This window comes from Rhincodon typus, chromosome 1 (genome assembly GCF_021869965.1).
Source record: "Rhincodon typus isolate 14 chromosome 1, sRhiTyp1.1, whole genome shotgun sequence".
NCBI classification, from domain to species: domain Eukaryota; kingdom Metazoa; phylum Chordata; class Chondrichthyes; order Orectolobiformes; family Rhincodontidae; genus Rhincodon; species Rhincodon typus.
Window position 1 is genome coordinate 16637099 of NC_063332.1, and position 16667 is coordinate 16653765.

Sequence of the window (16667 nt, forward strand, 5' to 3'; positions counted from 1 at the left end):
CGTCCTCCCTGCACTGACCTATCCCCTTCCTAACTCCCTACCTACACCCACCTTTACTGGCTCCATCCCAGCCTCTTCGACCTGTTTGTTTCCTCTCCACCTATCCTCTCCTCTATCCCTCTTCTATCCGCCTCCCACTCTCTCCCTATTTATTTCAAAACCCCCTTCTCCTCCCCCTTTTCTGATGAAGGGTCTAGGCCCGAAACGTCAGCCTCTCTGCTCCTATGATGCTGCTTGGCCTGCTGTGTTCATCCAGCCCTGCACCTTGTTGTCTCGGATTCTCCAGCATCTGCAGTTCCTGCTATCTCTGAGCATAAATCTAATAGCCTGTTTCTATGCTGTGCATTCTATATAAGATGGCATTTTAGCACTCAATCTGAAGCACAAAGGGACTTGGGATTCCTAGTTCAGGATTCTCTTAAGGTTAACATGTGAGTTCAGTTGAAAGTTAAGAGGGCAAATACAATGGGAGCATTCATTTTAAAAGGGCAATAATACAAGAGCAGACATGTACAGCTGAGGCTGGACACGGCTCTGGTCAGACCACATTGGGAATATTGTGAGCAGTTTTAGGCCCCATATCTAAGGAAACATGTGCAGGTTTTAGAGGGGTCCCAGAGGAGGTTGACAAGAGTGATCCCAGGGATGAAGAGTTTGTCATTTAAGAAATGGTTGAGGACTGTATTCAATGGAGTTTAAAAGGATGAGGGGGAATTTCATTGAAACTTACAGAATACCGAGAAACTTGGATAAAGAGGACGTGGAGAAGATGTTTCCACAAGTAGAAAGACTGGGACCCGAGGGCACAGCCTCCAAGTGAAGGGACAACTGTTTAAAACTGAGATGAAGAGGAATTTCTTCAGCCAGAAGGTGGTTAATCTGTGGAACTCATTGCCACAGAGAGCTGTGGAGGCTAAGTCATTGAGTGTAATTTAAGACAGTAATAGATGGGTTCTTGATTAGTAAGGGGATCCAGGGTTATGGGGAGAAGGCAGGAGAATTGGGTTGAGAAACATATCAGCCATGATCAAATGGTGGAGCAGATACAAAGTGCTGAATTGCCTAATTTTGCTCCGATGTCTTATGGTCTTATGGTAACATTCGCCACACAATACCACATTATGAAATAGCTGTACTGCATCACTACCTTATGATATAATGGCTATAATATGTGGAGAGATGAGTGACCTGGCATCTGGTGCAGGGCAGACCCTCATTAAATTCATGTCAACTTGGACCTAACCCTGGAGACCATAAGGGAGAACTGTGACGACCCCTTTCCAGAGGTGGTAGAAAAGTAGGGGTGAAGATTGGAGACAACCTGAACTGAGGCTATTATGACTGCTAACAGAAAAGCAAGTGCAGAGCAAGGTCTTCATGTGGTCTCTGGCACTTAGACTTTGAGGAAATGGAAAACATTTTTGTTGATGGCCATATGGTACCTGAGGAGACCTAGTGGTGGACATGAAACCATAAGTCCTCTGTCTCTGCAGGATCTTCTCTGTCATTAATTGAATGTGCTGTGCAGATCTGGCAAAGTGAGGGGTAGATCATGCCTTGCAAATCTCATTGAACTCTTTGAAGAGGTGACCAAACACGTGGATGAAAGTACAGCAGTGGATGTGGTATGCATGGATTTAAGTAAGGCATTTGATAAGGTTCCCCATGGTAGGCTCATGCAGAAAGTAAAGAGGCATGGGATAGGGGGAATTGTGGCAGATTGGATTCAGAATTGGCTGACCCTTCGAAGACAAAGGGTGGTAGTGGACGGCAAATATTCAACATGGTGCTCAGTTACGAGTGGTGTACCACAAGGATCTGTTCTGGGTCCTCTTCTATTTGTGATTTTTATAAATGATTTGGATGAAGGAGTGGAAGGGTGGCTTAGCAAGTTCGTGGACGACACAAAGGTGGGTTGAGTTGTGGACAGTGCGGAGGGCTGTTCTAGGTTATAAAGGGACATTGATAGGATGCAGAGCTGGGTTGAGAAGTGGCAGATGGAGTTTAACCCTGAAAAGTGTGAGGTGATTCATTTTGGAAGGACAAACTTGAAAGCAGAATACAGGGTTAACGGAAAGATTCTTGGCAGTGTGGTGGAGCAGAGGGATCTTGGGGTTCATGTCCACAGTTCCCTGAAAGCTGCCACCCAGGTGGATAGAGTTGTTAAGACGGCGTATGGTGTGTTAGCTTTCATTAATAGAGGGATTGAGTTCAAGAGCCGTGACATTACGCTCCAGCTATACAAAAGCCTGGTTCGGCCACATCTGGAGTGTTGTGTCCAGTTCTGGTCACCTCATTACAGGAAAGATGTGGAAGTGTTGGAAAAGGTGCAGAGGAGATTTACCAGGATGTTGCCTGGAATGGAGGGAAGGTCTTACGAGGAAAGGTTGAGAGAGTTAGGGCTTTTCCCTTTAGAACCACGAAGGATGAGAGGTGACTTGATAGAGGTGTACAAAATAATCAGAGGTATCGATAGAGTGGACAGCCAGAGACTTTTTCCTAGGGTGGAGGTAGCTATTACGAAGGGGCATAGTTTTAAAGTGAGTGGAGGTAGATATAGGGGAGATGTCAGAGGTAAGTTCTTTACTCAGAGAGTGGGAGGGGCATGGAATGCATTGCCGGAGAAGGTAGTGGAGTCGGCCTCGTTAGGGGCATTTAAGTGCCTATTAGATAGGCATATGGATGATAGTATAAGGTAGGAGTGGAGGTTAGATAGAACTCAGGTTTGGGGTAAAAGTTCGGCACAACATCGTGGGCCAAAGGGCCTGTACTGTGCTATGTTCTATGTTCTATGTTCTAACGTATCAGTGACCAATGAAATGCAATGGCATGCAACATTTCCAAAACTACACGGGGTCTACAGCAAATCCTTGGAGGCAAAGACATTGAAAGCCACAGTGTTTATGCGGACTGCTGGCAGGGCAGCACAAACAGCGTTGTGAGAAGTAAGATGTGACGTCTTCAGCAATCAGGGCATAGATGTCAGTAACCAACTGCCTGGAGAGTTGTGCCCTTCTGCAGGGCAGCTTCATGGTTATTAGCAGGCAGCTGTCTGATGGCCGAGAAGAAGTGTTCAGGGTTTAGCCTCTGCTGATTTCTTGCCCTGTTGGTCCACTGGATATCTGGGGTTCTGCCTGCAGAGTATTTGAAGACAGCAGATAGCCACCCAATTGTCCTCGGCAGCTTTGGCCCCTCCTCTTCTGCCTCCAGACATGGAGTGGTGTTGATCCCATTCAAGGTACGGGCACGAGTGTTCACTCTCCATGCCACCTGTGCAGTGCCAAAGGTATTCTCTTACTAAATGCCCAAACTCCTTTACCCTACTGACCCTTACCTCAGATCAGAATGATGGCCTGTAGCATCCATTTTTGGCTGTTCACTTGCCTGCCTTCAGTTAGTGAGCTTCTGATGGCAAGGGTAGCCTGCCCACATTCTTAACGTTCAAGGTCAGCCTTTGACAAGCTTTTAACAAACTTCTTTAAATTGACTTGATCGGTCTCAATTAGAGGAGAGATGGGCTCCTGTCCTGCCAATCCCCTCAACCCCTTCACTACCACCCAGGCAATTATTGTCAACGTCGAGATCAGCACCTTGAAATTAACAGAGTGTTGTGTAAGAACTTCAGGACCCTGGAGCAACCTTGTGATGTTGTTGCAGAGCTTCATATCACTGACAGTAAATGCTGTAGGATGGGTGGAATTAGAACACACTGGAAAAGTGTACACTAGAAACACTGAAAGAAACTAGACCAAGCTACAACATGATCATGAACTCACAAAGAAAATTGATGCGTGTTTACCTAATGTCACTATCAAGCAGGGCCTAGTCTTTCTATCATTTCTGAAGAAGGGTCCCAACCCGAAACGTCAGCTTTCCTGCTCCTCTGATGCTGCCTGGCCTGCTGTGTTCCTCCAGCTCCACACTGTGTTATGTCTATCTATCATTATGTTGCTTTGAAGCCTAAGCCTGAAGACAGCCCTTAACTTTGTCTTCGCCTTGACCACACTGTAAAGAGCCAAACTCTTGGAGTAATAGCAATCCACACATTTAAAAAAAACCATGCTCTGTTTCCAATTTCAGAAGGCCCAGAAAATTTGACTCCAATTGTCACGAAATAGATATTTTTCTTTTCCGCAGCACTAACAAGTCTCACCATAATGATGAGTGAAGAAAACGTTTACCATTGACTCCACTGCTGACTCAGAACTCAGCTGGCCCAAGTGCTTATAATTAAGCCGTCTGGTTCCTGGTTAAGTAGCAATGATGCCACACTTTAATCGGGTTTTTGATCTGTATCATTAGCAGACATCAAACTGAAAAGGATAGCCAGTTATACCACTGTTATTTATAATATGACAACAACAGTTCCTTATCCAACCCCAAAGGAAAGATTACAGGCATGTTGCTTGCTTTTCATTGATATTGCTTTAATAAGTCTCTTAAAACTACATGAACTTTCCTCCTGGTAGTTTAACAGTTAGGAATAAGGAGCTGTTCACAGCCTGCAAAATATGTTACAACATGAAGTGCAGAAGATCGAAAGGAATTCTTTTCCCACATGGATTGAATGGTCAAACAGCCTCTAAAATTCAGTCCCTAAAATGCAGTGTGTATAGTAAGTAGAAGATATTTCGATAACACCTTCCAAACCATGACTGCTACTATATGAATGAAGCGAACATGGGATCACGATCATCCGGGCTTAGAAACTGGATCATCACTCCTTCATTATCTCCAGGAAGAACTGTTGCAACTCCCTACCTGACAGCACTATGAACATCTCTGCGACAGATGAACTGCAATAATTTTACAAATAATATCAAAACGATGATTTTGCATGGATCAGTGCGGTAGCTGCACCAGTGTTTTTTTCCCAGATCTAAGATTGGGAATGTCACTGCAGATTAGGAATGTCACTGCAGCAAAGGAGGGAAAAAGTAGACTGATAATGTTCTATAAAATGTGGAATGGACTTGTAGGAATTGACAGAACCAAGTGCCTGGTTCCCTTTGGGAAAGACAAGACAGGAGGTTATCACCCACATCAACTACAAACGCCATTAGCTTTCACCAACAGTCTTTCTTCACAAGTACAATTGGACAATGGAACAAGCTGCAAATGAGAATGGTCGCAGCCATATGACTTGAGAGCTTCAAGCCCCAGATTATTTCCATTTAAAAGCTGTCATTATCATGACTCCCAACTCAGTAGATAATACCTGCTACGCATAGAAATATTGACAGAATACAGATATTGCTTTGCTGCCAACACAACCAAAGCAAAAGCTAAATTCTAGATAACACAGTGTGGAGCTGGAGGAACACAGCAGACCAGGCAGCATCAGAGGAGCAGGAAAGGTGACGTTTTGGATCGGTATTCTTCTTCAGAAATGGGGGAGGAGTAAGGGTCCCAACCCGAAATGTCAGCTTTCTTGTTCCTCTGATGCTGCCTGGCCTGCTGTGCTCCTCCAGCTCCACGCTGTGTTATTTCTGACTCCAGCATCAGCAGTTCTTACTATCTCAGTTAAATTCTAGATGATGGTTTGTCCTACCTTTCAAGGGTAAGTTGGTCTTGTTAGGTACATCCATATTCCATGAATAATTTAACAAAAAGAACAGTTAAGTACAATGGTTATTTAACTCCAGCAAGAAAATATTGAAATATTTCAGTCTTTGAGCCTTCCGAAGCTCGATATATTGGCCGATCCTATACTTCCAGTTTCAATGCATGAATCTGTGCCTCTCCCTTTGCACCATCAATTGTTAGGTCTCCATATATGCAAATCTTTGATCATCATCTGTCGTTGATGAAAGAACTTGCAACATGAGCACTGGCTGCAATGTAAAAATGGCACCAAAATGATTGCATAAAAATAGCTTCCAAGATGGCAGACACTTGCTTCAACCTTAAGCACTGTGGGCAAAAACATAATTTTTAAGGTGCTCGGTGGGGTGCCAATCAAGTGGATAGTATTAAGCTTCTTGAGTTGCAACTGCACTTATCGAGGCAGGTGGAAAGTGTTTTATCACCTTTGCCTTGGTAAACGGTGGGCAAGCTGTGGAGAATCAGGAGGTGGGCACCACATGGAGCTAAGAAAATTCTTTGCAAGATTCATGAATACAACTGAGCGGGCTAATGCATTAAATTACACCAACCTTTGAATGTTCAGCAATGGAACTGAGAGCTGCATATAAAATCGAAAGAATTCTAAACCCACTGTAGGTTTGAGCTGAAGTATTTTAAAAATATGATTCTTTGCTACCTTGAGTATCCATCCTTATGTCAGTTGTCATGAATGTTACTTGCCAGTCATCAGCCCAAGTCAGGATATTGTCCAGTTCTTGCTTCAGTATTTGAAAAGTTGCAAATGGTGCTGGATAATGTGCAATCATCAGCAAACATCCCCACCGCTGACCTTTTGATGGAGAGAAGGTCATTGATGAAGCAACTGAAGATGATTGGGCCTAGGACATGACCCTGAGAAATTCCTGCCATTGAGCTAAGAAGACTGACTTTATACAGCCACAACCATCTTCTTATATGCCAGATATGACTCCTATTAATGTTGTGACTACAAAAGCCAGCCAGAGGCTGATATTCTACAGTACATAGTTCACCTTCTGGTACATGACAGTCTTTCTATCACCTGCAATACCTGATTACCTGAATGAATAGAACACCAATAATGCTCAAGTAGTTCACACCGAACCAAATAGTAGCGTAATGATATCCTGTTCATTAGCTTAACCAACTTGTGTGTACCATTTACAAGATTTGCTGCAGTAACCTGCCAAGGCTCCCTTGACAGCAGCTCCCAAACCCACAGCCTTAACCATGTAGAGAACAAGAGCATTCATCCTCTAAGTTCTGCTCCAAGGGTTTTTTGCATCCATGAGGTGCATCAACCGTGATCTTGTCAAATGGAACAAATTCAAAAAGACAAATGGTCCTCCTGTTATAACAAGGTGTAGAGCTGGATGAACACAGCAGGCCAAGCAGCATCAGAGGGCAGGAAAGCTGACGTTTCGGGTCGAGATCCTTCTTCAGAAGGTCCTCCTGTTCCTCTTTATTACTCATAATTCTTATAATCCTCAGTAGGGTAAGTTACGTTCTTTCTTTGATAAAGAGACCAAAACTACGCATGCATGCTGTCATTAGTTCTGTGGATAACGGTAGAGGACATAGAATCAGAGAGGTGTATGCTTAACTGCCCTCTAGGCAATTAGGAATGGGTAATAAATGTTGGCCTGGCCAGTAATGACCACATCCCAGGAATGAATTTTTTAAAAATTTGAAACGTTAACTCTGTTTCTGTCTCCACAGATGCTGCCAGCCTTACTTTCTCTTACTTTCTGTTTTTATTTCACATTCCCAGCATTTGCAATATTTTGATGCTACTTTACATTCTTGCTTAATGTGATCAAAGGGGTGTTAAATAGTGAACTCGCAGTAAGGGATCCTCTGGGAAAGAGCGATGAAAATGTAATAAAATTCGACTTTGCATTTGAGAGTGATGCCAATAGTTCTGCCTCGAGAGTATTAAACCTAAAGCCAAGTACATAGTGAGGAGGGATGAGTTGGTTAAAGTTGTTCAGGAAATTGGATTTATAGATATGATGGGAGATGAGCAATTGCTAACATTTAAATAAATATTTCTTCTTTCTTGACAATTTGAGAATCCATTCTGTCATGAGCCCTATGGAAATAGTCCACAGGAAATCAAGCCCCAGCATTCCGTGATAAATGTGTAAATAACCAAGTTGAACAGTGAGTTGGTTAATTTGTCTGTCTCTGACCACCATCCAAGATAAAAGAAACTAACACTAGGTTTCATAAATAATGAAGAAAACAAAAACTTCTTTACTAAACAAACTTTTAACAAGTGGCAAAATGGATTATTAATTGCTAATATGCAAACTTAGAATATACCTCCTTTAAATCCAAAAGCATACACAAGTATTCACAAATAGGACAGATGAGTCAAGAATTCATATCCCCTGAACGTTAGACTGGAATTCTGCTTTTATTTTCATTGTGAGAAATTTAGCATATGAAAGTAAGAGCATTTTGCAGCAATCCAGGGCTTTGGTAAGGTCAAGGATTGAATATAGTGAACATATATTCTCTGGAATTTAGAAGAATAAGCGTAATCTCGTTGAAATGTATAAAATTCTGAGAGGGCTGAGGTGCAGTCTGAAGAGTCTAGAGTTAGGAGCCGTAGTCTTTTGATAAGGGACTCCAATTTGTGACTGTGAATTTTTTTTTATTTATTCACTTGTGGGACATGGGTGTTGTTAGCTGGCCAGCATTTATTGCCCGTCCCTAGTTGACCTTGGGAAGGTGGTGGTGAGCTGCCTTCTTGGTTGAGAGAAATGTCTTCCCTCAGAGGATTGTGAATGTTTGGAATTTTCCACACTGGAAGAATGTGGATGTTCAGACATTTACAATGTCTAAGGCTGAGCTAAACAGATATTTGTGTCTAAAGAATTTCAGGATTATGGAGTCTTACAGTAAAATGGAATTGAGATCAATGATCAGCCATAATATTATTGGTGGACCAAGCTTGAGAGGCCAACTGGCCTGTTCTTGAGTCATACCATGGATTGGAAATAAATCACCATTCCTTCATTGTCCCTGGGTCAAATCCTGGATGACCACATCTAATGGCAGTGTGGGAGTACCTTTACTACATGGACTGCAGTGATACAGAAATGTGGCTCATAACCATCCTCTGTCAAGGCTGATTAGGAATTGTCATTAAATACTGGCTTTGAAAGTGGTTCCAACCTCCCATGACTAAAACAGAAATTTTAGATTTACAGTCACTACTTTGGCTGCCCCTCATAAATGTAACTAATGCTGCAGAAATCTGCTGATTGACCTAGACCATGATACTATGCCATGTGACTAATAGTGCAGTAAAATTACATGTGAGCCATCCTGTAATAATGTTGCACAGTGTGATTCATAGTACCATGCTGCTGTGTCATGTTGTATCAAGATACATTTCACAGTATGTTTCATGTCAGACACTGCTGTGATTTTATGAAACAAACAGCTGCACTAAGAATGGATATTTTTAAAGATGATAAATATAACATAGGAAAAAAATATACAGTTACGAAGACGATATTTCTTAGTCCTTTCATGTAAATAAGCGCTCTGTGATTATTGTAGTAATAGCGTGTACCCAACACTTCCAAATATAACATTTTTGCAGCTTTGTTAATAATGAGCAATTTTACTCCTTGACTATCACATTCATTGCTACCAACTATTGTCAATAATAGTCACATTTCCAAAGGCTTATGCATATGGGGATTGGATCAAGCACGGGTTTGTCCCTATCCACTTTCCTACGGTTTAATATTCACGACCAATCTCAAATCTCCTCTCTTTTCTGATTACAGTGCTTCAATGCAAAGAGCTGGTTTTAAACCTTCTGTTGGGTGAGATCAAAACTACGACAATAATTATATGATAGTGAGAAATAAATCCAAATTCAGGAGAAGCTTCTTTACCCAGAGAGTGTTGGGAATGTGGAACTCACTGTTGCTTGGAGTAGAAGAGGCAAATAGCAGATATCTTCTGGACAAGCTAAATAGATGAGGGATAAAGTCATGGAAAGTTATTCTGATACTGTTAGAAAATGGGTAAAAGGAGATTTATATAGAGCTTAAACACTGACATGCATCTGTTAGTCATGCATCTGTTTCAGTACATTAACAAGAATAGATACAGATTTGAAGGGGATCATTAGGCCATCATGTTTAGAGCAATTCTGAACAAATCTTCTTTTATCTTCACAGCATCTAATTTTTAGGGGTGCAAAGGAATTGGGTGAATTTGGGAAGATAGCATGAGAAAACTCATTTGTTCTTGCAGGGAGAAAACCTTTATGAAACTAACCAATATTGAAACAGCCAATTTATGGTACAATTCAGGTCTTTCTCTATTCCTGCTCTCAAAACCTCTACATTTTTAATGCTTCTGTTAAATCTTCACATCGTTTTCAGCTCTGGTGAAAAATAGTCTTATTATTTCAAGTCAGTCTGTTCATATAGTTTATCATGAGCAGTACATCACCTGGTGAAACTAATTTCTCATTTTTGGTAACATCCTGATACCACCCCAGCTCAAGTAATATCAAACTGTTCAGATATTATGGAACTCCAGTATCTTGTCAGTCTTGGTAAGATGGTAAATGAACTCTGAGCAGCTGTTCAGACCCAAGAAGGGAGAGCCAACTTATACATCATACACATTCAGCTTGTCAGAATCCTGAGGATTGAAGAGAATGGAGTTTAGAATAAAATAAAAAGAAAATTAGAAAAATGACTAAATGTATTTAGGAATTATCGTGATAGAGAAAAAAATAAAGTTAGGAATAAAATAAACTAAGAATTTGAACGGAATAGCAAAGAGAAAGAGACAAAATATATACAGGAAATAGAGTAGCACAGAACTGACAATTTCCAGAAATAACCACAAGTATTGTCAGAGAATCTTCTTTAAAAAATTCGGTAACATTGATTTGTGAAGGAATTTTAATTAGAACCTCTAGTTTAATGCCCCATGGGGAAGGAAAAGGCTTAAAACGTTTTAGATGTATCTGATTGAATTTCTAGGAAATGTTTCCTTTCACACATTTCTCCTCACAAAATAACAAGAAACTTCTTCAATACTGAACTTTCAGTTTCACAGGTCTGGGTCTTACTGAGCAGATCTGTCATTATACATTGTTGGCTTCAAGCCCAGACATCCATTATTTTGCATCCAAAATAAAATATTGCTCAATTGATTGCTCTTTCTGTTAGATTTATTTTTGTCAATTGTACAATATTTATTTACACAAGATAAAGAGGTGTCCGGTGCTTGTAAGTCCACTATTACGACTTTAAAGGTCTGAGTAATTGGCACTTTTACAGGGCTGTAGTAAAAGCAGAATTTTTTTAAAAAGACATTATGAATGAAATACTGATCTTTTAAAGCTTTTCCAAGCATGTCATTCTTAATATACGTTCATGAGTTCTGTACAGAATTATATTAGGTGAATGGCCTAGGAAGTGTCATAGATTGGCATGGAGGGCTTTAGATTTGTTAGAAATGGGTTGAGAGGCATAGGTTAGCAAGAACATGGGTGTGGCCTTTTGTACTTGTCTTTAAAAATGGTCCCTAATCCAGACTATGCTTCACAGCACCTTGAAAAACTGGCCCAACTCCATTGCCTGAATTTTATTTTCTTTATTCATTAACAGGATGAGGGTGTTGCTGGCTAGGCAGCATTTATTCCCCATCCCTAATTGCCCAGAGGGCAGTTAAGAATCAAGCACATTGCAGTGGGTCTGGAGTCACATGTAGGCCAGACCAGGTAAGGATGGCAGTTTCCTTCCCTAAATGACATTAGTGAACCAGATGGGTTTTTCATGACAATCAACAATGGATTCATGGTCATCATTAGATTATTAATTCCAGATATTTATTGATTTCAAACTCCACCATCTGCTGTGGCAGGATTCGAACCCAGGTCCCCAGAACATTATCTGGGTCTCTGGATTAACACGCCAATGATAATACCACTAGGCCATTGCCTCCTAAGTATCTTAGGAGATGCTTGTTGCACTGATGGAGACCTGCCTGCAGCAACCCACACCCTTATCTTGTATCCTCATCACAGCATGCTGTCCTGCCTATTCTTGTACCAACAGAAAATTTGGATACATCACACCTTATCCCTTCCTCCAAGTCATTAATTTTGATTGTAAAAAGTTGAGGCCCAAGGACTGATCCTTGTGGTATTCTGCTAGTTAAGTCTTTCCATCTTGAAAGAGACTCAAAATCCTGCCTCTCTGTCTTCTGTGTGTTAACCAATCTGTAATCCCCAATAGAATAAACTTCTACATTGCGCAATAACCTTTATATGGCATTTCATTGAATGCCTTTTAAAAATCCAAATAGACTACATGTATTGTCTCCCTTTATCAACTCTGCTTATTTTACCCCCATGACACTGGAGCAAATTTATCAAACATGTGTTCCCTTTCACAAAACCAGAGTTTTCCCAATTACAGATGTTAGACGAAGTAACATATAATTTCCTGTTTTTTCTCTCCCTCTCTTGAACAGGGTGTCACATTAGCAGCTTTCCAACCCCCTGGAACCCTCCCAGAATCCAGTTAGTTATAGAATATTTTGACCAATGCATTCGCTATCTCTACAGCCAGTTCCTTTCAAACCCTTGGATCCAGACCATCAGGTCCTAGTGGCTTGCCTGCCTATAGTCCCATTAGTTTACCAAATATTTTGTCCCCTGTGATAGAAACTGTTACAAGCATCTTGCTTATCTGTTACTTTTATGATGTTTATAGTGTTCTCCATCACAAAGACTGATTTAAAATATTGATTTAAATTATCTGCCTTTTTTTTCTCTATTCATTTGTGGGATGCGGGCGTCGCTGGCTGGCCAGCATTTCTTGCCCATCCCTAGTTGCCCTTGAGAAGGTGGTGGCGAGCTGCCTTCTTAAATGACTGCAGTCCTCCTGCTGTGGGTTGACCCACAATGCCATTAGGGAGGGCATTCCAGGATTTTGACCCAGCAACAGTGAAGGAACGACGATATATTTCCAAGTCAGGATAGTGAGTAGCCTGGAGGGGAACTTGGAGGTGGTGGTGTTCCCATATATCTGCTGCCCTAGTCTTTCTAGATGGAAGTGGTCGTGGGGTTGGAAGGTGCTGTCTGAGGATTTTTGGTGAATTTCTGCAGTGCATCTTGTAGATAGTACACACTGCTGCTACTAAGCGTCGGTGGTGGAGGGAGTGAATGCTTGTGGATGTAGTGCCAATCAAGCGGGCTGCTTTGTCCTGGATGGTGTCAAAATTCTTGAGTGTTGTTGGGGCTGCACCCATCCAGGCAAGTGGGGACTATTCCATCACACTCCTGGCTGGTGCCTTGTAGATGGTGGACAGGCTTTGAGAAGTCAGGAGGTGAGTTACTCGCCGCAGTATTCCCATCTTCTGGCCTGCTGTTGTAGCCACTGTGTTAATGTGGTGAGTCCAGTTGAGTTTCTGGTCAATGATAACACCTAGGATTTTGATATTGTGGGATTTAGTGATGGTAACACTATTGAATGTCAAGGGACAATGGTTAGATTGTCTCGTGTTGGTGATGGTTATAGCCTGGCATTTGTATGGCACGAATGTCACTAGCTACTTGTCAGCCCAAGCCTGGATATTGTCCAGATCTTATTGCATTTGAACATGGACTGCTTCAGTATCTGAGGAGTCACAAATGGTGATGAACATTGTGCAATCATCGGCGAACATCCATGCTTCTGATCTTCTGATGGACGAAAGGTCATTGATGAAGCAACTGAAGACAGTTGGGCCTAGGACACTACCCTGAGGAACCCCTGCAGAGATGTCCTGGAGCTGAGATGATTGATCTCCAACAAGCATGACCATCTTCCTATGTGTCAGGTAGACTCCAACCATCGGAGAGTTTGACTCCTTATATCCATTGATTCCAGTTTTGCTAGGGAGCCTTGATGCCACACTCGGTCGAATGCAGTCTTGATGTCAAGGGCTATCACTCTCACCTCATCCATCACCTCATTTGCCCTGCTCCCCATTATTAATTCTGCAGTTGCATCCTCCAAGGGTCTCATTTCTTGCCAATTTACTTTCATGATCACTTTTCTCCCTCTTTATTGGATTTCGCTGCTGGTTCCTAAAAAATCTAAATCCACTGGCCAAACACTAGTCTTCTGGCCTGGCCAGTAACAATTGGTGGCAGCTGTAAAGGGAAAGGGCAGTATTGTCTACCTCGGGCTTAGGCGAAGGGCCAAAAGAGGGGACTGTAAGAGTTAAACAGTGAACATTTCTGTGCTCACAGTGAAACCAAAGGAGCAAAATTCTCCAAATGAACCTTTTATACTGTAAAGGCGGAGATCAGCAGAACCCTCTTGAAAGGCCTTGGGAGCCATGAAGGATCAGCTGTTTAGGCAGCTCAAGACGGGTAAGGATAAACAGATAAGGGATGAAACAAACACTACCAGCGACAGAGCCAGGCTAGAGGCTCTGTAAGAGTGAGTTCAAGATATGCACCTGAGACTAAAGACATTGTTTATCATGTGGTTATGTACAGAGAAGATTGGAATTCAAATAATGAACTGCGCAGGTGAATCCTGGTACATAAAGAAAATGGGTTTTTGTAATTGACAAAGTTTTTTCTGGCTAGACTCAGATAGATAATACTTAGATACGCTTGAATAACTGATCAGAAACCTGGACTAGAGACTCCTCTGATCGATCATTCGTAACACCATAAGAGGGGCAAGGGTAAGAGGGCTGAATGCTGACCAAAACAATTGGAACCAAGTTCCAGAGAACTGAGGTAGGGCTTTCAAACAGCCAGCCTTGGCACTCAGCCCTCCATTGTGACTATCTCTGATTTGTGTCTGGTGGCAATAGTCTCAACTTCACCACACATCTGACTTCCCCTACCCCACTCCACCCAATCCAACAATATCCCCATCCCTCCGCTCTTGTTGTTTCCTTAGGTAAGTTTGTCTGGGCAGGACATTTCCCAACTCCAACTACCAGCCTGCGGAATGAAAAGCCAGTCATAAAAGCTGAGAAACAAGCACTGTTCAATATAACTCCCCAGTCCTCTTAATGCATTAAGAATTGACCCTCATTGATTGTTTCTCCCACATGCAGTATATTATTGAGAGAACATGAGATAACCACAATCCTGAATCTGATCATTAGCAGTGAGCTTACTGCTAAATTAAACCTCCATATGAGGTAACACTCAACATTATATGATTAGTTTTAATCCTGTTGGTCAGACTTCAGCTGCAAATTTTAGGAGAGCTAACTTTACAATAGTGAACAGATTTCAAGCAAATTAGACAGATGTCTATTATTTCTACCCTTCCATGCTCATTCACCCAGTAAACGATCTGTACAGAATCAATGAGTAATCACAAAGAAACCCAGAGAATGCTGGAGGAGCTCAGCAGGTCTGACAGCATCTATGAAGAGAGAAACAAGAGTTAGTGATTTGTGCCTGGTATGATTCTTCTTCAGGCTGTTCATTTGCAAAGAATAATATGTCAGTAAGCTTTAAAAGACCAGTTATTCATTATGACCTGTAAAAAGTTGCTTTTACTACAGCCTATGATATTGTCAATATCCAGATCTTTGATGTAGCAATAGCAGCAACCACACAGTAATTTAAGTACTGTGTACAAATGGGTTTTATTTAAAACCATTCTCAAACAGAATGTAGCTCTCAAACAGTATGTCCCAGTGGTTAAAGCAAGGGCCCAAAACAAAGCAAAAACATTTTGGTTGACAGGAAATTTGTAGGGGAAAGTCTACCGAAACAAAAGGCTTTGTACAAAGTTAAGCCATTCAACTCAAATGAGGGCAGGGAAAGACAAAAACAAAAATTGCTGGAAAAACTCAGCAGGCCTGGCAGCATCTGTGGAGAGAAGTCAGAGTTAACGTTTCGGGTCCAGTGTCTCTTCTTCAGAATTGATGGTCTGAAGAAGGGTCACTGGACTCGAAATGTTAATTATGATTTCTCTCCACAGATGTTGCCAGACCTGCTGAGATTTTGCAACAATTTCTGTTTTTGTTTTTATTTCTGATTTCCAGCATAAGCAGTTCTTTCATTTTTTTTAAACTAACACATGAAGTTGAGATAGTTAAAAAAAACAGCCACAAGACTAACTTAGAGTTCTCTGGAAAAGGAAATGCTGTGTAAGTATAACAGTAATATCCATAGCTGTTTCAGACTTATTGGAGGACCATTAAAGACTGTGTGAAGCACTATTGGATACTGCATAGCAAATTCTCAGGACATGGCACAGCTGCTAAATGACTAGTTTAGATCTGTCTACAATTCTATAGATAATGTTTATGTTCCAGATGGAAGGGTATTCTATATTAAATAGCATTTATAATAATAAAATGGATCATAATGTCATCTTGGATAGATTATGAAAGCTTAAATTTGGTTGCTTTCCAGGAGCAGATAATATCTATCCAAGCGTGTTTAAAGAGAAGGGACAAGTGCCCTCTGAGTCCCTTTTCCATCTCTTTAATAGTTCAATAGTAAAATCAGATGGAGTCCCCCTGGTCTAAAATCCTGCTGATACAGTTCCTACTTTCAAAAAAGGCGGACAAGTCAGAAAGTAGGAACTACCAGTCTATCAGCTGGAAATCCATTTTTGGGAGGCTGATGGGAAGCATCAAAAGAGATACCTTTTCTTATCTCTGGAAAAATGAAAGTGCAATTGGAAATTCACTTCACGGTTATTTGACAAAATATGTTCTGCCAGCAGATATGGGATACGGTTATGTGAGGATATCACTTAGGTAGTGGATGAAGGAAATCCACTGGATACTTGAACTTTGGGAAAGTCTTTGACTAGGTATCCCACTCACATGAGACTACTTCACAAAATTGGAAATTTAAAATGCTAGATGAGGAATCAGTGTTAATTCCACATTCAAAATTTGTGTATGTAATGGATGTGATTCAGTTTGGAAGCACATTACTTGTATACATCTGCGGGGGATAGTTCTAGGCCTGGTACTTTTCGTGATCTTTATTCGTGGCAATTTAATGATGAACTGGACTAGATTTTGACCGGGAC